The 27,202-nt window shown below is 47.3% G+C and overlaps 1 long non-coding RNA gene across 1 annotated transcript; it reads right to left on the bottom strand.

Moving 5' to 3' along the window:
* Positions 1 to 909: 909 nt before the first annotated feature.
* LOC135826340 (uncharacterized) lies at positions 910 to 25,585 on the bottom strand. Its single transcript, XR_010555258.1, has 3 exons — positions 25,420 to 25,585; positions 12,855 to 13,307; positions 910 to 1,350 (listed from the first exon to the last, which is right to left on the bottom strand). It is a non-coding gene; the product is annotated as an uncharacterized LOC135826340 (long non-coding RNA).
* Between the last annotated feature and the right edge of the window lie 1,617 nt (positions 25,586 to 27,202).

The raw sequence follows: 27,202 nt of genomic DNA, 5'->3' as shown, positions 1-27,202 counted from the left end.
GAAGCCGTGTCCATGCAGCTTGGGCTGTATGAAATTGGTCACATCGACCCATACGATGTACGCTAATTTTTTTGCTTTCTTTACAGGGTTTTCTTCGCGCTCATTTTTGGATTTGACATGGACGTGGCATTAAGCAGAGTCCTGGTACTGTACTTTGGGAGGAGCGTCGTTGCCACTTTGGAATCTGGGTACCTTTTTGAAAGTTTGAGGGAGGTTTGAGCTTGTAGTGCAGTCATGGATCCTGAAACTAGACTCCGTGCCGTTGTCTGCACCTTGCTCTGCACCGATTTCATGATGTACATACTTCTATCGCACAATACTCTCCCTTGTCGGATGCTGCGGAAAAAAATCGTACTTCGGGGAAAACGCACAAGGAAAGATGAGGACAAAAACAGGCAGCAGACAATGAGAGAAGTTGGACCGACAACAAAAGAAACAACGAAAGCGGGAATATTTCAGAACATGATGCCACGATGGCAAGATACGCTTGTGATTTGCACGAGTTTGTTTTACCCGCCACTGCGCCTGACTGGCTGAGAGTGCCTGACTCAATTCAGCGCTCCATCCACTGCTACATCTAGCGCTTCCAAAACCACTGCCTGCTGAGAACGGCTTAAGCAGAACATTCAGCCGTTTCTGTAGCAACGCTGACGTTAAAAAGCGCTTTTTCAGCTGTATGGCTGAATCGCGCTTGGTGTGACCGCGGCCTAATAATCCCTGAGTTCGAACACAGTCCCTCTCCCCCCCTCCCCTAGATCCTTCTTTTGAAACATTAGCACGCAAACCACTAGTGTTGTAATCCCTGACAATTTGTCTGTATTTTGGGGTCATCCAGCCGAATCAAGTGACAAAGTCCCGCTCTGGTCAAATTGCAAGTGCATCAGTTCCAGAGTACATTCTTACCACTCGGTATGTATCTTTGGCAGTAGAAACTTTTCTTTAACTGACAACGTTCATTTTCAAACCTGCCATGTTCTGGCGAGTAATAGACGCATCGGAATCCTCCTTTTGTATTGGGTTCATTGTTTATCCAGGTGATGTTACGTGCCACAATTTGAACAGGTGACAGCCATTTCCATTTCGAGTTCATTTTTTTCAGTGCAACCCAGACATTGCAAGTGTTGGCCTTGCAGGATCCCCGACAGCTTGTACTGTTGCATTGACCGTTTCGGGGTCCTAACAGAGATATAGCGCATTCTTTGTGGTCCATATTCTGGATATTTGCCAAAATGCTGCTTCTAGTGGCGCACTCTGCAGCAGCACCATCGAAATTCTTAGGCGTTGAAATGTAGAGTGTCTGCATGCATCCCGTTGTTTGATCCGCTGTGCAATTGCAGGAGTACCAGTTTTCTGGTACAACAAAAGACACAGTCACGACACATGTAGATGACATTGTTGATTTACAATTGGAGACCTAGAAGTGGTGGCGGCATGGAAACGACTTCAAAGTGAGATAAGGCGCTTATGCGTAGCCCCTCTATAGCCAGTATTCCAGGAAAACCTTCTGGGCACCTCGCACATCTTGGAACGGTGCGGAATGCAACTGACCTCGGACTTCATTGCACCCGCTAAAAAGCCTGGTACTTTTTGGAGTCAGTATTAGTTAATCATTCTTCCTTTTTATTAAGAGTCGAACTGTGTGGTAAGTCGAGAAGGGAAACATGTCTGTGTATCTGGGGAAGCGAAACAAGCGAACAATACCCTCAATTTGTTCGTATAAACATAATTAATTTAAGGACTTGCGTGACTTGAGGGACCACAATATCCAATTATACTACAAGTACGTCGATGGTGCGAGCAGAACATGCCCACTTCTAAGGCGGCTAGGGAACCAAATTCTAATTCGCACCAGTGTCTACTACCAATTCCCAAGCGTATGAGAACATAAGCAAGCCTGTTGAAGAGGCTCACAAAGAACGCGACTCCAGTTATATGTATGTCGGAAAGCTGGTATTGGTGTTTTGCCGTCCCTTGTGCAGTCCGGTCTTGATAGCGTCGCCCCTGGCAAATTTGATGAATTGGTGCATGATGTGGGTTGCGTTTCAGCTGAGCTAGTGGCTATGAGAGCTGATAGGCGACGGGAGACTTCTGGTGTAGCAATTCTGGACTCATGGGTCATACCACTCCGGAGTGAAGTACAGGCTCTCCGTCTTGCTTCACTTGGATCTCTTAAGGAAGAGGTTTACGCCTCAGAGTCTGAATCTTGCATTCATGTGCAGGAGCCTGCTTCCTAACCACGCCAGCCATTTATAGGCCTCTGCCGGTGGCGTCCTGCTCTCGAGTTCAGACTCCGCATAGCGCTGTTCTGCAGGGGACGGTGGGTTCTTGTGCTGCTGCTGTTGCATCTGCTCGTCCTGACTCTGTTCGTACTGGTCCTGGGGCCGGTAGTTCTACTGCTTCCGGTTGGTGGAAGGTCAATCGGCGGCGACATCGCAACAAGCTTGACACAGCCCCGACTGCTGCCGCTTCAACCACCCATAATGAGGCCCTGACCAGGACGGTCACTTCTGCCTATCAAAATCCCACACCCGTTAATACCTCTCCGAACGTGCTAACCGGAGCTGTGCGAACCCGGAGGAAGCTATTCTTAATCGGCAATATCACTCCTGGCTATGAGGCGAAATATATTGTCAACTGGTGTAAAGAGTGAGATGTCGAGGTGCTTGCATGCTCTGTAGCCACATCGCGGTACTTTGGCACCTCCTACGCGAGACTAACCGTAACTGAGGATACCACCAATCTGGTGATGGGTGACTGTTTGTCGCCGGAGACTATTCAGCATGCTGTTCGGCCATGGAGGTTCAGTGATGGGGTGGGGGTGTCTGCGGACATCGCTGTTCAGTGACTGCTCTCTCCTCCCGTGGCTTCATTGAACCCACATGCCTCTCCATTCTTCTTCTTCCCCGAATCCCGTGAATGTTCTAACCTTAACCCCAATGCCAGGCCGTATGCTCCTCTGCGGCAACCAGCCGAGCAAGTGAAGGAGACTAGCTTCGAGAAGCTCCTATGGTATACAACAAACTGCCGTTCAATTGTGAATAAATATGCTGAATTGTCCGTAATCGTCTAACAACACCACCATGATGTGATTTACTTAACTGAAACTTGGTTAGAGCTTACCATACCCTACTATATTCCGGGATACCTAACCTATCGGCGAGACTGACCGCCTTGTGAGAACAAGTCTGGCACCACCTCCCAGGCATACTGTGGTGTTGCAATCCTTGTTCTAGAACACCGTTTTAGATCCATACGATATCGCCCAGATCTACTCCGTGCTATGTGTGAGGCTGTATGGGTCCAGCTCACGCCCAGGTCAAGCCGTACTGAACCAATTGTCGTTTGCTGTACGTATTGACCGTCTTCAACCAGGAGCTTGGATATAATTCGCTACTGCGACATGATTGGTGATTCTCTCAGGATGATTCCGGTATCGTCCTCTCACGTCATCATCGCTGGAGATTTGAATGGAAACAACATCCTCTGGTGCGCAACAGACCATACATGTCCTGCTGGTGCTGCGATACAACGAGGGTTTGGCTGCTTTGGTCTTCAACAACTGGTCGCCACAAACACGCACACCGCACCTTCAGGCAACCAGGCATGCTCGGACCTCATCTCCAGTAATCATAGTAAACTAGTGTCGTCCATAGACACAGCCTGTGCTCTTGGTGCATCGGATCACCTCCTCGTTTCATGCCAGTTTGATATCCCCATGGACCCGCTTCCCTCTTGAGCTTCATCCAGGGATTGGGTGCAGTCATCTTCTGCCCGCAAGTACAATTTTAAGAGAGTGACACCTGCGATGTGGGCGGGTATAAATGATGATCTAGCGGCAGTTGCCTGGTATGCGGTTGTTTCGTCAGATGTGGCCGAATCACTTGCAAATATTCAGACTGTTCTAGAGCGCATCTTTACGCAGCACATTTAAACCCAGCACTCTGAGCCTGGCTCCGTCAGGGATACAGGGAGATCACGCCTGTCGAAACAACTTACACCCTGGATTGATACGGAATTGAAAGGTGCTATCCGTCACAAGACGAAACTTCACAGTCGGAGTAGGAAGTACCCAAGTCCTGTCAACATATATCTGTATAAAAAAGCAACGAAATATTGTGAGGTCGCTGTCCCGGAAATGTCACCGGGAGTATATCCGAAAACTGCAGGTACTGATTTCCGATACCAGTAATCACCAGTCATTGCATCAATTCATTCGCATGCAGAGATCGTTGGGAAATAGCCCTGGGATAACGGACCTTGCAACAAATGGAAAGTTGGCAACAGACCCTGCAGCTAAAGCTGCAGCTTTGAACGAGCAATTTGCATCAGTGGCGGTTGTTGACGACCAAAGCATACCATTGCCGTTCTTAGACCAACACCCTTGCCTCCCGAATGCGTTTCGTGCTCCGATAATAACCACAGCTGGAGTGCGCAAAGCTATTGCGAAGCTTACGCTTAACAAATCGCCTGGTATGGATGGCATCTCCAATGAAGTCGTTAAGGCTCTAGCACCATCATTATCATATCCTCTATGTCTTCTATTTAATTTGTCTTTCAGAACAGGGAAGTTTCCATTGGCATGGAACGTGGCCAAAATAACGCCGATATTTAAGGGCAAAGGTAGTAAAGCTACTCCCCGGAAATTACAGGCAGATCTCTCTCTTATCCTACATTTCAAAATTATGTGAACGATTTAATGATCAGTTATATAGCCATGTTGCCCCTGCCATTCATCCTGCTCAGTCCGGCTTTCGTCGTGGAGACTCGACTTCACTGCAGCTGACTCGCCTTGTACAGGACATTATCGGAGCAAGAGCAGAAACGTTTCACATGGGCATTTGCTTCTTCGATCGTGCCAAGGCGTTTGACACAGTTTGGCAATAACACAGCCTTGCTCTACCGTTACACCACAATTTTAGTTCATATTTCCTGCTTTCTTCTTTTAATCCTTTGAGGACGAAGGACGAATATATCCGTTTTTAAGGTATAGCTGGATTCCTCAAGACAAGTATAACCGGTTTTGAGAAAATCTCGCAAGTGTGTGCTGTGCGACGGAAACAATCGACTGCGTGAGAGTCGCTACATGTGTGGAACATGCAGCACCCAGCTCTTTGTATTGTACCATGTTTTGGCGAGTACCAATTGGCTTCTGGTGACTCGTCCGGTGCTCGATTGTTCAGATGTCGGTTCCGGTGATGTCGGTACGTAGGTAGAACCTTTCAGCACCTGGGCGCACGGATTCGTCAACATGTACCGTTGAATCTTGTCCCTGTAGCTGCACGTGGTTCTCGGCCTCGACTTGGTCGTCCACCAAAGTGTCCAGTGCAGTCTGTGTCTGAGGTGGACTTGTCCAATTCCGCAGTGGATACGCTTGCCAACCCTTCCTCCTTTTCGTCGGGCGCAGGGCTGGAGCCAACCCGAACAACAGTCAACAAGAAGAAGAGACGGATACGGAAACCACCGAAACTGACATCTGAACAATCGAGCCCCGGACGAGTCACCAGAAGCCAATTGAGGAGACGAATTGATGAGGAATCAAAAGAACCAATACTGGAAGTGACAACAACGGTTAATGTGAAGAAACGAGGTAGACCACGGAAGCAGGACAGACTGGACGTGGAGCAGCACACTGATGTCGACCGAGGCAATCGGAATTGTAGGGACGCAGGGCGTAATGGGAGAGATTCGCAAGGGGCAGGATCGGAGGTGACAACGGCCGAGTCGTCGGGTCACGGAAAATTTACCTCGGCAATCAAGTGTCACTTGTTGGGCAGTGCTAGTTGTCGTGAGTGGTATTCCGATGATGTATTCTCTGTTTTGTCGCGTGGTAGGTCTTTGTTACATCTTGCCATGTTGGAAGCTTTGTACATACGTAAGTTGCACCCTGAGCTTTGTGTTCAGAAGGAGAATGTGTTGTCTTTGCAGTTATTTGGCACTGTTCGTCGTGAAGGTGCGAAATAGATCCCTTGATCTCTTGATATTTCTCTCTTTTTCTTGTCACTACGTTTTTGTCACTTATTGGATTTGCATGCTGTTTTCTTGATTCTTCACATCTATTTTTTTGTGTCACTTCTACACATAATTGGAGTGATGTTTTTCTGAACTTCTTTTCCTTATAGTTGTAGTCTTTTAGCTTATTTCCATCATTACCTGTAGTATTTTGACAAGAAGGGAACGAAAACGTTCAATATTTTGAAACATGTCCTAATTGGCTAGTGGTGACGCTTGCGTAGATGCATGCGTAGATAACACATTTTTTGTAATATGTTCTGCCTCCGTCCTAGTTTCAAATTATTATTATTAAATAATCGACGCGGAGACGACAATTTTATAATAGCTATAAAGAGAACAAATTCTGCTGTCATCGCCACACTAGAACAAAGTCATGAAGGTTTACCAAAATCCATTTTCTTGTCACAATCATCAGTGGAAAGCCGTGACTGAAGAATAACCATGCTAAATCAATGATTTATATACATTCAATAATGTGTTACGAGAACAAAACAAAGTGCTAAAATAGAATGAGGGAAGGTGAGACAATAGAAGAGAAGTGAGAGCTAAGTGCAACAGGGGTGAGGAACTAATTGCAATGCTAGAACTGTGTAGTGAGACAAACAATTATGCTGTGCATCTACGAAAACAATCTTAACGCAACTACATGTTTCTCCTGCTTACAAAGATCAGTCTTATTGAAACGAATACAAACAGCATCAAGTACTTTCAACTGACTAGCGTACCGTGCACGACAAAGAACAGAAAAACTAAAACCATCATACACCTGCACACACTTAGGGTGAGACCACAGATGAAGAAAATCGGCAGACTTCTTACGATCACAATCACCATCCGATTCCTCGTCTCCATTAACCGCAACCTCGTCCCCAGTCTCATCTTCCAACTCGACCTCAGTGTTGTCCTCCATGTCATTCTCCTCATCAACACCGATCGGTCCCAGGTTCGCTTCATGTTGCTGAACCTCTGTTCGTTGACGCCTCCTTTGATCTTGATGGTAATTTGTTACCATTGTTGTTGTTGTCATTGTTGTTGTTCCTGTTGTTGTTAAATCTTCTGTTCCCAGTAAGATATAGGAGACGTAGAAAGCCCGACGACAGACTAGTGGTGAATGGCTCATGTGACTGTATAGAACACCAACAGCCGAACTTGTCCGGTGCTCGAGATACTCCAGATGGTGGGACCAACTCATGCCTGAGTCAAAGATGACACCAAGGTGTTTGTGGTGGCTAACAATTGGGAGGGGCGTCCAGTCGTCAGGGAAGTGGAATAGGTACTGGGCGATGTAGGAAAGATCGGAACGCGGATGAGGTACAATGCACAATATGACAGTCCTTCCACCATTAGGTCGAAGTTTTCAGAGACGCATCCATTCAACCATTGAGCGAATTTCCGACTGCAAAGAATTACACGCCATGGGCAGGGAAAGTTCCGATGCCACAAGAGTAGTATCATCGCCGTACAGGGAGATATTTGGAACACGAGTTAAGTCATTTACATAGAGCAAGAAGAGAAGAGGACCAAGTATTGAGCCCTGTGGCACACCGGAACATACTTCGAGCGGTTGGGACAGCGAACCTGACACCCTGACCTGTTGGACCCGGCAGGATAGGTAACTTTCGAGCCACCGCAGAACATTGCTACCAATGTTAAAGGAGGCGACATTGGCCAGCAAACCACGGTGCCACACTGTATCAAAGGCCTATGATAGGTCCAAGAAACAAACTAGGCTGAAGTTGTGCTGATGTCTGCGTTCCAACAGGTTCTGAGTAAATCGTGCAATTTGCCACGCAGTAGAATCTCCTTTGCGGAATCCAGACTGGGCTGGAGATATTAGAGGGTTTACATGGGCATACAAATGGTCGTACATGACGCCGGCGCTCACACAGTTTTGATAATGAAGAAAGGAGGGAAATAGGACGGTAATTTGTTGGATCGAATTTGCTGCCCTTATTTTTGTAAATGGGGACAACAACAGAGCGTTTCCAGACAGATGGAAAAATACCAGATGAGAAGGACAGATTAAAAATTAAACTCAATGGATCGCAGATTGACGGACGAAGGATCTTTAGTAGTTCGTTTGTGATACCATCCAGGCCAACTGCCTTGCGCAGCTTGAGGCGTTTGATGTACTAAGCAACGCTGGTAGGAGTTGTTATAATGTCTGTGAAGAAGGAGGTGCTATCAGCGTCAGCAATGGGCGGGATAGTCCACTCGGGATTGTTGGAGGTACCAAATGCTACGAACTGCTTGTTGAAAACATTTGCAACGTCAGAAGGTGACGTAAACGTTTCATCCTGAACAGTTAGTTGCTTTGTGGGCTGTCGCTGGCTGGGTTGTGAACGTATTGATCGGATAAAGGTATGTAGCGTTGGCCGTGATGTTGGCGTTGTGGCCTGTGAGTACAGTGTAAGGGAGTTAGCCTAAGGACGGTGCTCTGAGCGGGAGAGATTGCGGGTGTTGTTCCGTTCTGTCTTGTATCTGGCCTGATTTGCGGGTGTTGGGATTTTTTTGTACAGACTGAATGCACAACGCTTGCGTTTGATCTGAGCTCGCAGGGCTGGTATCAGCCAGGGAGGTTGGGAAAGTTGTGGGCGATTGGATGGCTATCGGATGCGGCGCATAGGAACGTACGACGATATTGTGTTCATCAGTATATGGTTGAGTAAGTCCACTGAATGGGATGGGTTACCAAGAGGAATCTGGAGCTCGCTGAACCACTCGATAGTCGATAAGCACTGGCCAACGAGGGACCACTCTTCGCAGGCTCTGAGGGATGTATCGGATGAAAAAAAGTTGAACTGACTTGGTTCGTCAGGGATGGCAACACTTCGTGTGTCTCGCTGACCTTGTAATTGGAGTCTGGCTAGGACAATGTCGTGGTCGTAGGTACCCAGCGGTGCGGCGGTTGAGAGGTTAGAAAGAAGTAGTGGGTGGTTGGTTATAACCAGGTCTAACGCACAAGCATGACCACTGCGTTGGGAGTAATGTGTGGGAAAGGTAACGAGCTGTGATAGGGAGAGCATTTGAAGCAGACAAAGCAGATGATGACCAACCGCATCTGTGGTCGATCCATACCATTCCCAGCAACGAGCTTTGAATTCCCCAGAGACTAGAAGCATGGAGTCGGGTATAAATAGGCGTTGCAAGATGGATTGAAATTGAGTGAAGAAATTATCGGTTTAGCGGTGTGTCAATGATGGCGGCCTATACACCAATCCTAAATTGAGTTTGGTGAGCTGAGAGTTGGAAGGTAGGGTAAGTTCAACCCACGTCGCCTCCAGATCGGGAAGGTGTAGGTCAGTCCGGTGACGGACTTTAGTAAATATTGCAGTGCGGACTAAAATAGAAACCCCACCGTAGCCCCGTAAATCATTCCTGTTGTGCCGGTTTTCCAGTGTTGGCCGGTCCCTGCGGTAACAGTCATAGCCAGGAACTGTGAGAGGCTGGCTTGCGAATAGCCATGTTTCTGTGAGACAGACAACTAGGGGGTTGTATGTCATAGGAAATCCGCGAGATCGGCCAGTTTGTTATTTATGGAGCGAGCATTTACCGTGGCCACAGAGTAGTGGAATATATCAGCATTTGCGTGTGAAGTTGTGTGCGTGGTTGTGGGTGCAGGACGGAAAGGTGGAGCCAATGGGCTGAGTGTTAAACCAAAGAGCTACCGACTCGTCACGCTATTATCTGTGGTGAGGAAAGTGCTGACATGTATGCTGAACGGTCGAATGCGAACAGCAGTAGACAGCTACGTAAGGGAGTTTCAAGCAGGATTCAGACCAGGCCGCTCAACAGCAGACGGTGTGTTCTATTCAAGAATGCTGTGTGAACTGGCAATGCTTGGTGATTGGTCATACTCAGCAGTGCTGCTGGACTTTACCGGTGCATTCGACACCTTGGTTAGGAGTACAACACTGGTAAGGATGACGGTGGCGGGGGCACAGACATCGACTGTATCAGCATTGATCTCAAACACCACAGCCAGAGTAAAAATTTCCGGTCAGCTTGGAGAGGCCTTCCCCTCAAACATTGGAGTCGTGCAAGGGTTCGGCCACGTGGGCGCTTGATGTCCCGCGTATTAATTGCCATCTCCAGTGCTTGGTGCTTGGACGCTGAGTTAGGTCCTTCGCGAACAACATGGCCCAGCCAGAGCAGTCGATGTCTGCGACAGGTAGTGCTGACTGGGTCTTGTCGCGTTGAGGATTACACCGCAGCATTTGACATGCGGTGAGGGTACAAAACACCAAGCAGGTACCGCAATTTCCTTTGGTGCCATGCGTCCAACCCAGTACTGAGTTGCTGTGTCAGTGCCCATAGTCCGCAGTTATACAACAGAATAGGCAGAATGAGGGCAGAGAACATACAAAGTCTGGAGCTCGGTTTATGACGATTTCACGAAATGGAGCCGAACGCTCTATTCGCAGCACCTATTCTTGCCTGAACATCCTCTGCGAACCCTAACAAAGAGCTAAGCAGCTTGACAGATCGCCAAGAGGAGTCGGCTTTAATTACTATAATTATTATATTGTGTTTCTGATTATTTAACATTAGGTAAAGAAATAAAAAATGTTGCCGAACTCACACTATTCCAGTACATTTGCACTCACACACACTTGCACATACATATCCATTGTCACACTGCACTTGCTGAATTTCCTATCATTTCTCACCTGTATAGTTTTTTTACCTGTGCAATTTTTTTCCTAAGTTTGTTCTATTTTTCTTACTATTCTTGTATCCTCGTGGTTTCACTCCAAGTGCATAAATCCTAATGTAGTTTCATCTTTCGTCTTTTCCTTTTCCTTGTGACTTTTTACTCCTTTCCTTGTTAGCCGGGGGTGGCTATACAAACCCTGCAGTAGCTATCAGAACCCTGCAATCGCATATGCATGATGTAACCGCACACGCACAGGAAGTACATGGGCTCAAAGCTACCTGAGGGATATTTTGAATTTTTGATGGGTGCGTGGTACTCCTGTGAAACTCCCGAGCTATAGCTGCCGAGCACAAGAGATCCCTCTGGCCCTAGATGGTGGTACTGTTGCAGTCCTTGCTGATCTGTTTTTGTGGAAGAGTACTTCTTTCACGTTATGGTGGGCTGTTGGTCAGCAAAAGACGCTTCGTAGCGGCTTCATTCGAGTTTCTTTGACGGAAGAGATTAAGCTCATATCTCGGTGCTGGTAGCGAAAAGGTATATGATGGAGGCACTCCGGGTGTGCTTTCCATCTAACTCAGCAAGTTTTTGGTGCGTGTTTTTGGCCGTGACGCCGAGACCTCAGGTCGGCAGAGTCATCAATGCCCCACCATCACTGCTGCGTCTCGGTGCAGCTGCTGATCATTAGTTGTCACATTTGTCTTAGTCTCTGTACCATTGTCTGTCCGTATTCTTTTCGAGCTGGTTATGTGAACATAGTAAAAAAAAATCTTCAATCGAAATTTGGAAGGCTAAACCTTACTAGGTAACTTCGATCCACGTGAGAGCATAGTTGGTTTAGCTGGCGCAGCTTTGTTGTGATCAGCAGTGACCTTTGGTTCTTGTACCTTGTCTCAATGCGTATTGTAGTCGAATCTTTTTTTTTATTTTGCACAATATCCAAGTGTTAGGTACCTCCTCCATTACGTTCTACAACCTTTTCCAAGCTGGCCTGCATGCACCCTCGTACTTACCTTTTGTCTCCTTTTGTCGCCTTTCGTTCCGTTGACCTGGGTAGCTACTTACCCGCCCATATTTGACATAGCTACCCAGGCCCTTTATCTTCCCACCCTCATTCGATCTCGCTTTCTCTTCCAGTCGTTTCGTTCGTCTTTGTCTCCGTCTCTTCGTCTATAATAAATGTCTTCCCAACTACCAGTTCCCGTTGTCCGTTGTGTCTGAGAATCATGACTCCTCTTCGTACCCTACACAAGGAACAAGGCGAACAAGGTCCACTCAGGGATAAACGAAGTCAACTTTGAGCGAAATCGGAAATTTGGCCATGTGGGGTGACATATGTTTTCGTTACATAAATTGACCCTTAACTCTAATTTCAACCTTTGAGACGTACCAAAGCATGCACAGATTCCTACTGGACCACACAGAGGCGCAAAACATGTTTCGCCCTTCGGGGCTCAATGATTCTTCATTGCGGAAACGACACGTCGTTAGAATGCGTATTCTCCCGGCGTACCAACGAGCTCTCGTTCTTGACAATCAAAGAAAGGACAGTGGAGTTACGGCAATAGCAACTGGGATGTATATGCACTGCACCAACTGGCATAGTTGCAAGCGAGTTAAACCATACTTCGCATTTGCGACGTTCTTGAAAATGACTAAGTGCGTCTTTCGGGATCAAAGATCGTCATAGTGTGATATGCTAAAAGTATGAATGAGAAGCAAACTCACTTGACTTCCCTTGAGAAGGGTCATCTGCGCCATAAATCTTGAGAATGGTGCCATTATTGTTTACGTGAAACTATCATTTTTGTGCTGCTCTCATGCGATATTGGAGTCTCAATATGTTGTGGGGAAGAGGTGGGGGCGGGGGTGTATGTCATTTTAACGTTGATCGTACCTATTCCTCGGCATGGCTCTCGCCTATTAGTTGATTATGCACAATCTCGGAAACAACATCATCCATCAAAGGATATGACTGTTTGAATTATCTGTTTTTACATACAGGTGCTTTTAACAAGGCACAAAACGAAATGATCCCCTTTTTTGGTCTGGGTGCTAAATCGATATTGGTCATAGTAATCAACCTAGCTCAATATCATGCCTTTGGATTGTCTCGGCACCTTCTTTCAGCTAGTGCCAATACCTGCTCATGTGTGTGCGTGTGTGGCTGTTCAAAACGGCCACCTACCTTTCGGTACATATCGCTGGCAGAGGTACATGAGCATGCTGTTCTTGTCGGTGTTCTCCAGGCCATTCCTTTCTGGCCAGTAGTATCCGTATTTCATATCCTCGTCAATCATGGGGTTTTGAGATGTCCATGGAGGTGCTGATCCGGAAGGAAATTGAGTAACTTCCCAGTTCCAGGCCGTCCATGTTCCTCCGCGCCTAGGCCAGGTACCTTTCAGGCCTACCCATACACCACAACCCGTCATTGCTCTACTAGATGAACAGTTTTGGGTGGATGTTCTTGTCACCGTCGAGCTTGCACACCTACGTTGCGTTATTGTTTGGGCAGTAGCTAGGTTCCCACCTGCGTCCTTACATCTCTCCTTTGCATCCTCCCACTTTTCTCGTGTTTCGCAAAATGCCCAATCTACTTGCCATGTCCTAGCATTGGTTTGGGCACAGGTTTTCCATATCACTGCATGGAGTAAGAATTGTGCAAAAGACAGCCAAGACAAATGGTTAAGTAGTAGAGCCCACACGCTCTCCTCCATTAACCCTGGAACAGTTCAACTCATTTAATAATATTACGTTTCGGCAAATCGCCTTCATCAGGTTAACAATGATGTGCAAGCTCCCAAACCAGCATTGCTAAAGGCCAACAACTCCCTGTCATTAAGAGGGTGTGAGATTTATTATTATTATTATTATTATAGGCTTTTCCGCGTTGGCATCGCCAAGCAAGCTTGGCTAGCCTTCGCATAAACTGCTCCATGATGATGAGACGAAACAATGAATGCATGTATATACGATCTAGGACAGAACCGAGGTTGAGGGTATTTTTGAAGTAAGCTGAAAGTTGTGTTGAGGAACACAAAGTCGCAAACTCTACGAAAGTAAACTGCAAAAAATGTTTTGGGGTTGATTTCATGATTATTGTAGTCACAGGTTGTGTTAGAAGCATTAAAGAGGATGTGAGAAGCAGCGCGAAAAGGTTTTCAGCTAATACTAGCGCTAACATCGACTATCAGTGGAGGGGACTACAGCTGAGGTAAAACCAAAACAACACATCATTTAGCGCCGATGTCATGATAATCAGACAATAAACGAGTGGCGATACAAATTACAGCAATGACCACTCAGCGTTAGTGTTTATCTTTGGAGCCAAATTTCTGATCTCCACAGCCTCCCTCAATTTCCTGCTAGCTCTGTCGCCTTCTCGAGCGAGGACTGATACTGCTGTGAAGGCGCAGCCTCAATCTCCTGCGCGGATGCTTGCTTCTCATATGGTCACCCCAAGGCTTGTCACGAGTGCTTCGACGTGCTTCTCCATTGTGTTCATTTAGACGGGTCTCTAGTGATCGTTCTGTCTCTCCAACGTAATATTCCGTTTACCATTTGCAATCTATTCTGTATACTACATTCTTTTTCATGCAAACATTCTCCCCACCGTATTCACAAGTAATACATGGCTCAAGCGGGTGGCCTCGTCTCCTACGTTGCGTAACATTCTGCTCCTTGACACACTGGGGTAGAGACTGTGCTGAACGACACAATTCATTACGGAGACTGCCCGAGTGCTCATAAACTACTCTTACCGGCTGTTTGTACTTGCGAATGGCCCTGTTCACCCTATGGTGTACTTGATCTGACTTAAACGGTAGTTTAAGGAATGCACAGCGTGGGTTTCCTCTGCGTCGACGTTTAGGCTTCCTTGCCGCTTGTCTTGCCTCTGATATGATGTTTTCTGGATAATGGTTCAGGAGTAGTTGTTGGTGTATCTTATGTTCACTTTCCGCCCGCATCTGAGCATTGGATGAGAGTCGCTGTGCCCTCAAGAATTCGACTGTGCGACGGCCAACTTGACATGAGTAGGGACTGAAGATGCGTAGTCAACTAACAGACCACTGCTGCACGGCATCTGAAATAGTCTATATGAAAATTCGACTGACTTTTGAACAGCGATGTTGACATCCATATAGTCTAGGCAGCTCCTGTCGCAGGTCAGATCATAGGTGAACTTGATTCGAGGGTGGACGTTGTGCAATCGGTCAATCAGCTCCATAAGTCGCTGTTTTCCATGGATCCAGAGGATAATGATATCATCAATATACCTTCTATACAGAATTGGCGCAAGGGTTGAGTCCTGGAGAATACGTGTTTCAATGGTGTGCATAAACACAATTGCAAATAGTGGTGCAAGATTATTGCCCATAGCTACCCCGTCAAGCTGATGGTAAATTTGGTGACCGAATCTGACGTAATTGTGAGTAAGAACGAATCTGAGCAAGCTTTTGGCTTGGCAGACATCGAGGCCAAATATTACTATTTGCTGAAAATGCTCACCTAGGATGTCGCCGACGGCATCAACGCCTTCCTCAATTCGGATACTCGGGTACAAGCCCACCACATCCATCGTGGCTAGAATTGCTTCTTGTGGGGCCTTGAGATTAGGGCGTCAGGCGAAATTACTGGTTAGTCAGCGACACGCATTTTTCACAAAAATTTGCGTTTCACCTGCTGGGAGAGTTTGCGTGTACTCGAGTCTCATCCTGAGCACGTTTTTTTCTTCTTTTTTCAGCTCCAGTATAGCTGTATTTTTCATTGCAAAGCCGTCCTCGATTGGTGTGTTCGTTGTTCAAACGAAGTGGACATTCAATCATGAAGGCAGAGGACATAGGAGCCTGATTGGAGTTTCTCGTGGCATAGGACGGCGACACAGAGACACTTTGGGATTTTCTGAATATAAAATACCGTACGCACGATGCTGAGATCAGTTTGTGCGATATCAAATTATTTGTGATCTACCACATCGAGCAGAACGGGATCCAAACACAAACTTACCGACGGTTAGGCTGCTGACCTGACTGGACAAATGATCCCTGGCTTCACCAGACGCCAGAAGTCGGACCATGTCCTTTGCCGCGACGTCCATCTCCAAAAAGAACTCCATCTTCGTCGTGAAAAGGCTTGAAATACTCAATATTCAACCGAGATTCGCGGTCTCACCCTTTCTCAGATCGAATCATTTTTTGTTGTAGCTGTTGCAAGGCAGATCCCCGCCACTACTTCAACAGGCGATGGCTCCAAAGCATGCCTGGAACAGGCCATATCGAGGTTGCAAGCCACGCCTCTCAGCAAAAAATTCGAAGAAATTCGAAATTTCAATGGTGGAAGATATACTATGAAGAGAATAGGCATGGAACCACAGGCGATGATGCCATAGCTGACACACAGAGTAACACACACACAGCAGATTTGTGTGCACAGATACTAAATTCGTGGACGTCGTCATCTTCTTCCCGCTGATCTCAAATGTACTATGACGTGCTATTTCGCCTGACGGCATATCGTGTGTAAATGATCGAGGGCTCCTTTGGTATTGGTAAGGTGCGCAGGGACATTATCTAGTAATTGATGAAGTATACGTTCTAGCACAATCGAAATTCCGGGGACTGGACTGTCACGCGCAGATACGACGGGTCGGAGGGGTAAATTCTCCTTATGGTCTTTTGGCAAACCATAGAATTCGGGAAATCTCGTGTCGCTGGGAAGTATTGCCCTCAGTAGTTCGGGATCCATTCCCATACACTGTTCGTTCAAAGTGCGCCTTACTTTTCTCTCCAACTCTGTAACTGTGATGTCAACTTTCTTGTACATTGAGGTATCGGACAGAATTGCCTCCGCTTTCTCCAAATGGTGTGTTTGTTTCATTGCCACTAGCTTTCTACTCTTATCAGAGTGCTTGATTATAGTACTCGAGTTGCTGCGAAGTCTTGCTAGCTCCTCGCGCTCCTCTTTGGTGATGTTTGGCTTCGGGGGTCGGTGTGCGTCGTAAGCTGCCAGAACGTCATCCTTGAAGTTAGCAAGCTTCCTCTCCTCATCCTGGGCCATTTTTGGAGGCTGCTTGTATCCTCTCTTTTTCGATTTCCACAGCTTACGATCAGCTCCCGTTCCGGGATCAGGGTCACCATCGGAGAGGTCCACTTCCTGGGGCTGCGCCTGCTGCCACCTTACGGTATAGGCCATCCGCTCAACAGATGTGACCACCTCAGATCGTTCACGTTTTTTGAATTTCCCGGTGACGGTACAAACCTGGCCCAAGCTCCAACAGCCGCCTGGATTCCTCCGGAAGGCAAGAGTCAACGACTAGTGCGCGGCCGCCACTCTCCATCACGCCCTGGTCTGAACAATTATCCGTTTGGTGACTCTGAACAGGAGATGTGGCACGACCAGCCCCATGTGCCATTTCCCTGTTAACATCCGAGCGGAGTCTGGATAGCTTGTGGCGTAGACTTACATTTGACGTGATGCGCTCGTCCAGTGTGACACATCGCTGTAGAGCTTTGAATTGAAATGTAGTCCTCCCTGCAGAATGTCCAGAGCGGCTCCCGATATTGTCTGCACTGTCTCCAACGGTATTCCTTCTCCGCGCACTTGTCCTGTGTTGCATCGCTCAGAAGACGGAGGCAGTACTCGAATCGTCGTCGGTGGCGGATGCCCTTGTGTCTTGATTCTGGAGGCGGCCGCACCGACCTGGTGATGAAGCCAGGAATAAGGCGTTCCCTTCGGCACTGTAGCAGAAGTGATAGCTGGCATTCGGTCCGTTGAAGATTGCACGACCATTGCAAATAATGCCATGGCGCCTCACTCCTGGAAGAGGAGAACAAACTAAGTAAAAGTGGGGAGGCTTCCTGCAGTTTCATATACAGTTACGTAGTAGAGCCCACACGCTCTCTTCCATTAACAGTTTAACACTGCAACAGTTCACCTCATTTCACAATATTACAACGTTTAAATTTCCTTCATGAGGTTCACAATGATCTGCAAGATAAATGGTGATTGCAAAAATGCTACGTTTGGAAGAGCGAGTGATGTAAACCTGGAAGTGTGAAACTGATTTACTTCAATCGTGTTAACAAAGAATCTCGATACATGTGCTATTCGTTCACACTGAGAACTTTCCAACATATGTGTATTGGCACATTTAGGGTACCCTGTAAGAAGGCCTTAGGCCTGTGGGGATTGCCCTATCAAAAATTTAATAATAATAATGTTGAACAGTCTCTGCTGGGATGACGACTACACCATAGCTCAGTGGTTAGAGCATCGCTAGCTACAAGCGAGGGTCCCTGGTTCGAGTCCTGGTGGTGACAGTCAATTTTTTATTCAGACTTTTCCCGGTTGTCTCTTTACCTCAAACTAGTGAAAATAGTAATAATGTCATCATTTAATAAGGATGGCGTAACTCTCCCTGAAGATGCCCTCTTGGGCGAAAATTTGGAAAGGAGTTTGAAGTTAGGTTTTGAGAGATTTGGAGAGACTTTAATTTTTTTTGTAGCCAAGGACTTTGTGCGGCCGTGGGCGGTGAAAGAAAATTAGAAATCAATAATGTCATCCTCATTTTTATCTAACACAAGGAAACCCATCCAGGAGCCAGAACACTTTTCGAAATTTGACTAGTGGTAAAAAATTAGTAAAGTAAGCCGGATTCGGGACCGCATGATCTGACGTATTGAGGAACACGTCAAGCAGAGACGTTTGTAATAGGTGTATTTATGCTACGACCTGTACATACTCACTATTCGTATTTCCCGCGCATGCTCCGGTTCTGTTCTCGTCTAGTCTTGAGTTGTCGTTGTCCTGTTCTCCTTTCCATTCCTGTCTTCACTCTTGTCGAATACTTCCGTAATCCAATCATATAAAACCCCTGTGTTCTGGTGTGAGGGGACTTCATTAGCCGGGAGCAGCTAACACTGGTGGCAGCGGAAAACGTCCACCACTACATCGCTGGCGGAGTGTGTACTCCTTCGGATATCGCCTACTATGAAGAACCACGAAGGCCCACGCAAGTGAACTACCATATCCTCAACCACTCTCTCCGTCGATATTTTGCTTTCTGCATTGTGTTTCTTTCTGCTCGTCGTTTTCTTGTTGCGTGCAGTGATTTGCTTACAGTCCATAGGTCACGCATTGGCGCCAACCTGTCTGGCCAAACATTTTCAGAACACTTTCTGTGTCCGTGTTTTGTGCATACTGACTGCTGTCTGTTGTTAGGATATCTGCAAGCTGGGTAGTAGAGTCTACACTGTGTCCGTAGATAGAGTACGAGTAGTTGCCTATTTGGAATTGTCTCTGCCAAATTTAGTTGTTTGCCGCCACGCACGATAGGTTTTAGATCGATAGTTGATCGAGGCGTCGATCGAGTTCACGGGAAATTTTTGCAGATAATTTTGTTTCGAAAATTCAAAAATACACAAACAATTTTTTTAACAATGGGCCGTTCAGCGAAATCCAAGAGACATTAGGGACCTTTAGCACCACGTTTACAGATACAACGTAGGTCTTTTGACATACTTGATTACGTCGATGGGGGTGTGCGATACGTGTTTTGCATACTTGGCTAGCCTTTAGCGAGACGTGATTATGGATCGACGTCGTTGCCACAGGAACAGAGCTCGAGCAGAATGGCGCGCGTGATTTCAAAGTTCCTCGCGGGAAATGTGGACGAAAAGACTGTTTTTTTAGTAAACTACATGATTGTACAGTACTTCGCAAATTAGTCCGAGTCACCAGCAAATGAGCTCTATCTCGATGTGTACGGATGGTTACCGGCTTCCATTTGGGGTGGTATATAGTTGCCAAATTCAGGAGTGCAGTGTTCCAGGCCGGCGAGCCACGAGAGAAGGGCTTTTCGCTCGACGCTGCCACTACTTCTTTCAACAAATTGATGACTGTCCTCCTTGGCTCCAAAACGAAATTTCTGGCACACAGCCTAAGTCTGCGTGTCCTCGGCAGCCATACCGAAACACAAAACAAAAATAGCAAAGAATAACATTACGCCTGTCGATCGATACTACCTAGTAGTACCTCCTCGGTTGAATAACAAAAACTACAACATCAAAACATCGATTTTTGAACTCTTGACCTCTTGGTGCAAGTGTAAAGGCAAATTCCTACGTCCTGTCACAACGTACAAAAGGCCTTTTCTACGTCGAAAACGTTGCCTGATGAACGTACATCCTACGTCGCGACGTGACCCCGAACCCGGACAAGGCCCTACGTCAGGCTTACGTCGTAAACGACGTGGTGCTAAAGGTCCCTAATAAAAGCTAGAGCGTAGCTTCGCTGAAGGTGGCTGTGACATGAGCATTGCTGAAGAGCGCGAGAGTTCGCCGGTACAAGGGTTGTCCCATCGTTTTCGCTTGCCGGACACAGACACACCACATGCACGTCCACTGCCGAAGCCAGTCTTGCTTCCTGAGACATTCGGAAATCAGCCAGGCCAAGATTTCAACACGTACATGAGGCATTTCGTCCCACATGCGAGTTGAGTGGGTACGACGACGACCAAAAGCTACGGCTACTACCTGCTCACCTTGTTGGTACAGCTCATGAGATGTTCACCGAAATTCTAACTCACACGCCTGACATACACTTTTCCGACGCAGTCGAGGCTCTGCATGTCCGTCTTGAGCCGCCCCAGCAAGCCCTGATGCACGAGGCCAGTCTTCGCCAGCGAGTGAAGCTGGCGAGTGAAACTCAGCACGGGTATGCCACGGAACTTCGTCGGCTCACTCGTCGAGCCTACCCAGGACAACAAGGTGCACTGCTTGATTCCATGCTTTTGCAACTATTTTTTGATGGACAAGCATCGAAGGATTTGCGCTTGGCGTTGGCGTCACCTCGCCCCACTGATTTGGATGTGGCGGTCCAAAAGGCCATCGGGGTAGGTGCTAATTATGCTCGCGAACAGGCCCGCACCGTAGATCTACCTCACCAGTATGCACAGCCCGTATTTGCTGCTGCTCCGGAAGTGAAGCCCGGTCGCACTGCTCATGGTCGTGACCCCTACACAGCAGTCAGTCCACTGAAATCGGAATCTGAGCGAGACCAGTTGGCTTCGCTTTTGCCGAGATTTGATTCCCGTCTCTCTGCTTTGGAGGCGAAAATGGAGAGCGTGAGTCTGTATCGCCCCACCCGACCCCAGCAAGACCATGTACGTTTTGTTGCTCGTGGTGCTGGTGCCGGTGCGCCTAGCCGTGGTCGTGGCCAGTGTTTGGCGAGGCCTGTCCGTGGAGTGTGCCATGGATGTGGTGAAGAGGGCCACTTCATTGCATCTTGCCCGCACTCAAAAAACTAGGTTGGACTGGTGACACGGGGCCGCCGTCAGTCGTCCGAGTGGAGTCCCTCGAGGAGGTATGTGGTGCTATCTCACCCATTATTGTACACGTTGATGTTTGTCTTTCGTCTTCGTCTTCGTCTCCTGTTGTTGCTCTTGTTGATTCGGGTTCAAGTGTGTCGTTAGTGCATTCTAAATTGTTGCCTAATTTGACAGAGCGACCTCCTCTAGAGTCTGCTCCGCGGTTGTGTGCAGTCAATGGCGCACAACTGAACTTCCTGTCGTTGGATCCATGGATCTGTGTATGTCGCTAGGAAATTTGTCTTTCCAGCACACAGTTGTAGTCTCTCCTGGTATTCACTGCGACATGATTCTTGGTTCCGATTTTTTGTTGCAGCATGGTGGTGTATTAGATATTGCTGGTGGTGTTGTAATGTTTGGCGATGTGTCTGTTCCGTTGCATGTTTCTGGTTCTGGGTGTCCTCCGTCGGGTACGTACGCCCTATGATCGTATTCTTCCTCCTCATGTAATACTCATACTCCTCATTCCGATGCATGCTCCGACGATGTACCTGTTTCGTCGTATTCTTCTCGTGTTGCCCTTGACGATGAGTTGTCTGTGCCTGCTGGCCATGTTGTGCTAGTACCATGTGTCTATGTGGATGCTTGTTCGGAAAGTCTGGATTGTGTTGCTGATCCACTAGAGTCGTTTGTGGATACGTTTCCTACGTTGTCGGTGACACCTGCACTTGTAACAGTGGGTCCCGATCACTCACACATTGCCATGACAATTGAGAATCACGCTGAGCATAATCTTATTATACATAAAATACCAATATTGGCGAACTGTCTCCTCTCATTATGGATGATGATGATGAAGATGAAGCCGCCGTTTCATCCGTGACCACTGATCACACACCTGAACTCACAGAACAGCGCAAGGCTACCATTCATGAATACGTTAAATAACAACAAAACCTCTCATCCGAAACCAAAAGCATGCTCACCACACTCCTTATTGATAATCACGACCTATTTATATTGCATGAAGACGACTATGGCTATTGTGATATGTTTCCGCATAAAATTGTTACAAGCACACATACTCCTATTAAACAAGCAGCTCGGCGCATTCCGTATCTTTTTTTATTATTATTATTTTTTTTTTTGGGAACACAGCCCTACAAAGAGACATGTGGAGACAAACACAAGACAAGACACAGGGGATGTAGGGACGACGTGCCGATGTACAGGGAGCAACTCGACCGACCAGGGGTCTCGGCGTTAGCGTTGCAATCACCGTCGCGTTGCTCTGCTCTGCAGACGTTATTGGATGAGTTACTAGAGAAGGGTATCATCCAAGAGTCTATCAGTCCGTGGGCGTCTCCAATCGTGTTGGTTCCTATGAAGAACGGTTCCTTACGACTTTGCGTTGACTATCGTAAGTTAAACGGTGTCACAAAGCGGGACGCCTATCCGATTCCACGGGTGGATGACATGCTCGACTCGCTGTCTGGCTGTAAGTGGTTTTCGTCGCTCGATCTCGTGTCTGGGTATTGGCAGATTGCGATGGATCCTGACAACCGAGCGAAGACCGCGTTTACAACACCATTGGGCCTGTATGAGTTTACAGTGCTGCCGATGGGGTGCAGGAATGGTCCTGCCACCTTCTAGAGAGTTATGGAAGCTGTTCTTCGTGGGCTGTGTAAAGCTGCTGCTCAACCTTTTTGCCGTGTTTTCTTTGACGATGTCTTAAATGCGGGCGAAACATTGTCAGGCCAAGTTATAATTTTGTCGCGAGTCTTTGAGCGTGTGCGTTCAGCAGGCCTGCGTTTTAACGTGGCGAAGTGTTCCCTTTTCCGGTCGGACGTCGCGTTCCTCGGGCACCGCGTGTCGGCAGACGGAATTGCCCCTGATCCGGACAAGGTTTCCACGATACTTACGTGGAAGACGCCGACGTCTGTCACTGCAGTCAGGCCATTCCTTGGTTTCGCGGGATACTACCGTCGATTCATCCGTGGCTTTGCGCAGCGGTCTGCCCCACTGACGGCTCTAACTGGCAAGAATGCACAGTTTGTCTGGAAAAAAGCTTGCGACGCTTCCTTCCGCGCCCTGAAGTCTGCGCTGTCGAGTGTTCCGGTTATGGCATTCCCGGACTTCGGACCAGATGCCGGTCCTTTCTTTCTGGACACGGATGCCTCAAAAGTGTCCATTGGTGGTGTCCTGAGCCAGGTACAGGACCAGGTGGAACGCCCCGTTGCGTTTGGTGGCCGAATAATGTCGAAAGCGGAGCGGAACCATGACGCCAGTGACCGCGAAGCCCTGGCCCTTGTCTTTTTCGCCAACCACTTCCAGCATTATCTGCTTGGTCGCGAATTCACTGCAAGGACAGACAATACCGCATTAACTGCGTTGCGGGCAACCAAGGAGCCACGTTGTCGGAAAGCTCGATGGATCGAGGCTTTGGCTGAATTCGAGTTTACTGTTGTGCACCGCCCTGGTTCTCGACACAGGAATGCTGATGCTATCTCCCGCGTGGTGACCAATGTGCCGTCTCCTCCGCCGAGTCCGCCGCCTCTTGCCCGTGCTGTTCCGCTGTCAGCTGCTGCTGAAGTGCCTGTTGCTGCTGATGTTCCTCCGGCTGCCGAGATTGTTTCTCCGGCCGTTTTTGTTCGTCGTCCTGGTGCCTCTGCCTCTGGACCGTCGTCACTAGATTGTTTCCAGCCTCAGAGTCTTCTTGCTCCATGTGCTGATCCTGCTCTATCTGAGTGTTTCACCAGGTATGATGCTGCCAGTGGCCAGTTTGTTCGTCCACCTGAAGCCGTTTCCCGTCCTCCCGACTGTCAACCGCCTGCCTCCTCACCCGCTGACGCTGTCTGAGGATGATTTGCCGCGCTGCGTTCCGCCGCGACAGCCGTAGTCTTCTGGTCCAGTCCGTGCTTCTTCTCCTGTTCCTCGTCGTTCTGGCCGTGTCCGCCCTGCACCTGCTCGACTGGCTGACTATGTCCTGGACTGAATTTATTATTTGTTTTTGTTTTCTTTTGTTTCCTAGGTATTTCGTTCATTCCCGTGGACGTAAATTTTAGCTTGGGGGGGGGGGCACAGTGTAATAGGTGTAATTATGCTACGACTTGTACATACTCACTATTCGTATTTCCCGCTCGTTCCCCTTGGCGATGAGAGCCACTCACATGAAGAGCGCATGCTCCGTTCTGTTCTAGTCTAGTCTTGAGTTGTCGTTGTCCTGTTCTCCTTTCCATTCCTGTCTACACTCTTGCCGAATACTTCCATAATCCAATCATATAAAACCCCTGTGTTCTGGTGTGTGGGGACTTCATTAGCCGGGAGCAGCTAACCCGTTCACATCCTCGGTCCGCGACTTCACACATAATTTAATCATCAGTGGGGAAAGCAGACCGCATAATTGCGCCAGGGGAGACCAATGCCTATAGCTGATTGATCAAGAGGTGTTGAGTTCAAAAATTAGTGCCCTCTGAGGCTGCGTTTGTACGGAGACGAAACGAAACGAAACAGAACGAAAGCAGGCTGGCCACGAATCGTTTTCAAGTAGTTTACACGAGAACGGCAAATCGTTTTGAACAGATTACGAGAAAACGGAAAATTGGCGATCAGGCTGGAGCTAGCACGTGCTTTTTTCCTTTTTTTCAAACACCTTTGAGCCGCTTGTACGGGCAGCTGTGAAGCATCAACCCAATTACGTAAACGAATGATATAGTGATGATTATACAAACTCTGTAAGATCACTGCAGGTTCACAGGATGCGTGCCTTGGCCACTACTAGTCAGTATCACTTTCTCTGACGAGCCTTTGATAGGCGAAACAGCTGTCAGAAGGAATTTTTTTACCCCTGACCCCTTCGTTGTTTGAAGTTATTGGTGTGAGTAATGAGGGTAGGGTAGCGAGGGTAGCAATGGTCGGCTTTAGAGCGCATGGAGGAGGAGAGTTAGTTTCTTGTACATATCAATGTAATTTCTTTTGTTCTTCGCCGTATAATGACTGTTTATGAGAGCTCACTTTCGTTGATTTATTTTGAAAATATCTCCAGAATCTTGAAACTTCAGAAACGTTAATGCTGATACGTTCAAAGGTTGCGTTAATTTCTACCTAGTGGATTCTCTAAGAATAGAGCGGCGATAGCAGATTTTTTACTCTCTCCTTCCGACTCAGATGGACAGTGGAATAAAAAGAGGCAACAGGCGAACAACCTTTGGGAAAACTTTAAAAAATGAGGATATAAATACCCAATGCAGTAGGAAGCAAGCTGGTTCTGCCATCCATGCGACTTCAGTGTAGCAAAGAGCTGGAAGCCGAACTACGGGCCATGGTGCAAAGTTTGCAATATAGCCATTAAAAATAAATAAGATAGCTCCATGTTCTGTTAGAGTTCTCAAACTACGAATAGTGTGGAGTGATGAACACAAAATATAACGATATATCAAAATCTTACACGCTTGTTGTGTAGCGTACGTCCGCATACACGTATAACTGAGGTACAGCACAATACCCGTGTACAGCCACATCTGTATCTGCATTGCTGCAATTCGTTTCCCGCTCCGAAACTACAGTAAGCTTTCCACTCTTCAATATTTCTCTGAACTAACATTCACCTCCGTCCACTATCGTTATGCTTGTAGTTACATAAGAAACGTTGGGTTGTGTTGTGAAGTAGTTTAAATACGAAGCGAGCTACAAGAAGACCAGATCTTATCCGCTCTCAGCGTTTGGCTTGTTACGTACACAACAGTCAGTGTGAGTGGTTTGCTTCCTGCGCACGTTCAGGACAGTGCTGCTGTGTCTCACCTGTTGGTTCCAGCATCGACGGAAATGAAAACAATGGTTATAGCCGCGATCTGTTATAATGTTATGCATTGTCCATGATTGTGATTATGTAGAGCAAATTTTCTCAGCAGCTAACTATACATGGTTGCAGATCTGTATGTTATCGTTCATCCCCTGTTTTGCACTCTCTATCTCCGTGGCAGTAGTGCACCATCCAGTACAAGTGCATCGTTCCTCTGCTACATACCTGAGGCACAGCAACACCAAATATATCCATACAATGTAGACAAAATACCCGCGGTTCTTGCTGAAAATCGTGCTCAATACCCTAACGAGCGCAGAGCTTACTACACAAGGCAGAACAACAGAGACCAAAGGCTTTCTCGTGATCCCGAGTTTCGCGTTCAAAAACTCACTCATCAGACTATAAAATATAGTGTTATTATTATTATTCGCTGGTTACATAGGGTGACCCCTTATCAACCTGTTTCAGCTGGTGATCCTGCAGTTTGCGCGGATTGTGTTGCATTGGAGCCGGTACAACAATTCAATTACCTCGAATCGACCATCCCTGCAAGTGGAACATCTGACGTCCAAGTCAAGAAAAGACTGGCCCTATGGTTGCCTGCCCTTGAACATCTCACACGCTAGCCTAAAACAAATTAGAGCTTTTGAGCTCGGGTATCTGCGCAAGCCACAGTGCTGGCCACTGAAATCCAACCCTTGAGCAGTGCGTTCACATTCTACCGGTCTCTATTTCGTAGTTTTACAATCCCGTGTTGGGTCTTTGCGATGTGAGCGCACCGCTCAGGGGTAGTATTAGTTGCTAGCACTGTGCTTTGTATCAAATACTATCATCATCGCACAAATAAGTCAGTACTGCAGGAAGTCAAGAATGCTATTGGTCCGTTCACACGCCTCAATTCAACTGTCAAATGTATTAAGCTGAAGTGGTTTGGACATGTAGCAAGGCATCACGATAGCTACTCCCACTATATCTTGAATGAAATGGTGCATGGATCAAGACGTCGTGGTCGCCACAGTCAAAATTGGTTCACCAACATCTGATACCAATATCAAAGACTGGATCAGTTTTCTCTCTTCCGACCATGATAGGTCTAGGCAGCTTGTTTATCGGTGTAGTTATCTTTTTTCTTCTCTTTTTCTGTTCTTTTTATGCTTTTGCCTTATGACACACATGGCTACCCTACGACGAGAATGCTCGTAGGGCACGTCTGGCGGCCCCAGAGCGCTGGCCATGCAGCCGTTGATAAGCGGTACACACATGCATTATCCATTATAAAAATCGCTCTGTGAGCGGTTCTGAAAAACCTTAATTAGTGCTGCTCCGTCGTAAAAATAAGAAATTAGTACTGGAGAAATGTGAACTGATCCACCTAAATCGCGAATGACGGGACCCGAACGAACCAGTAGCACGAGGTTCCTACCTG

This window comes from Sycon ciliatum, chromosome 10 (genome assembly GCF_964019385.1).
Source record: "Sycon ciliatum chromosome 10, ocSycCili1.1, whole genome shotgun sequence".
Taxonomy (NCBI): domain Eukaryota; kingdom Metazoa; phylum Porifera; class Calcarea; order Leucosolenida; family Sycettidae; genus Sycon; species Sycon ciliatum.
The sequence above is the reverse complement of the archived record's forward strand: the minus strand, read 5'-3'. Positions and strand labels throughout refer to the sequence as shown.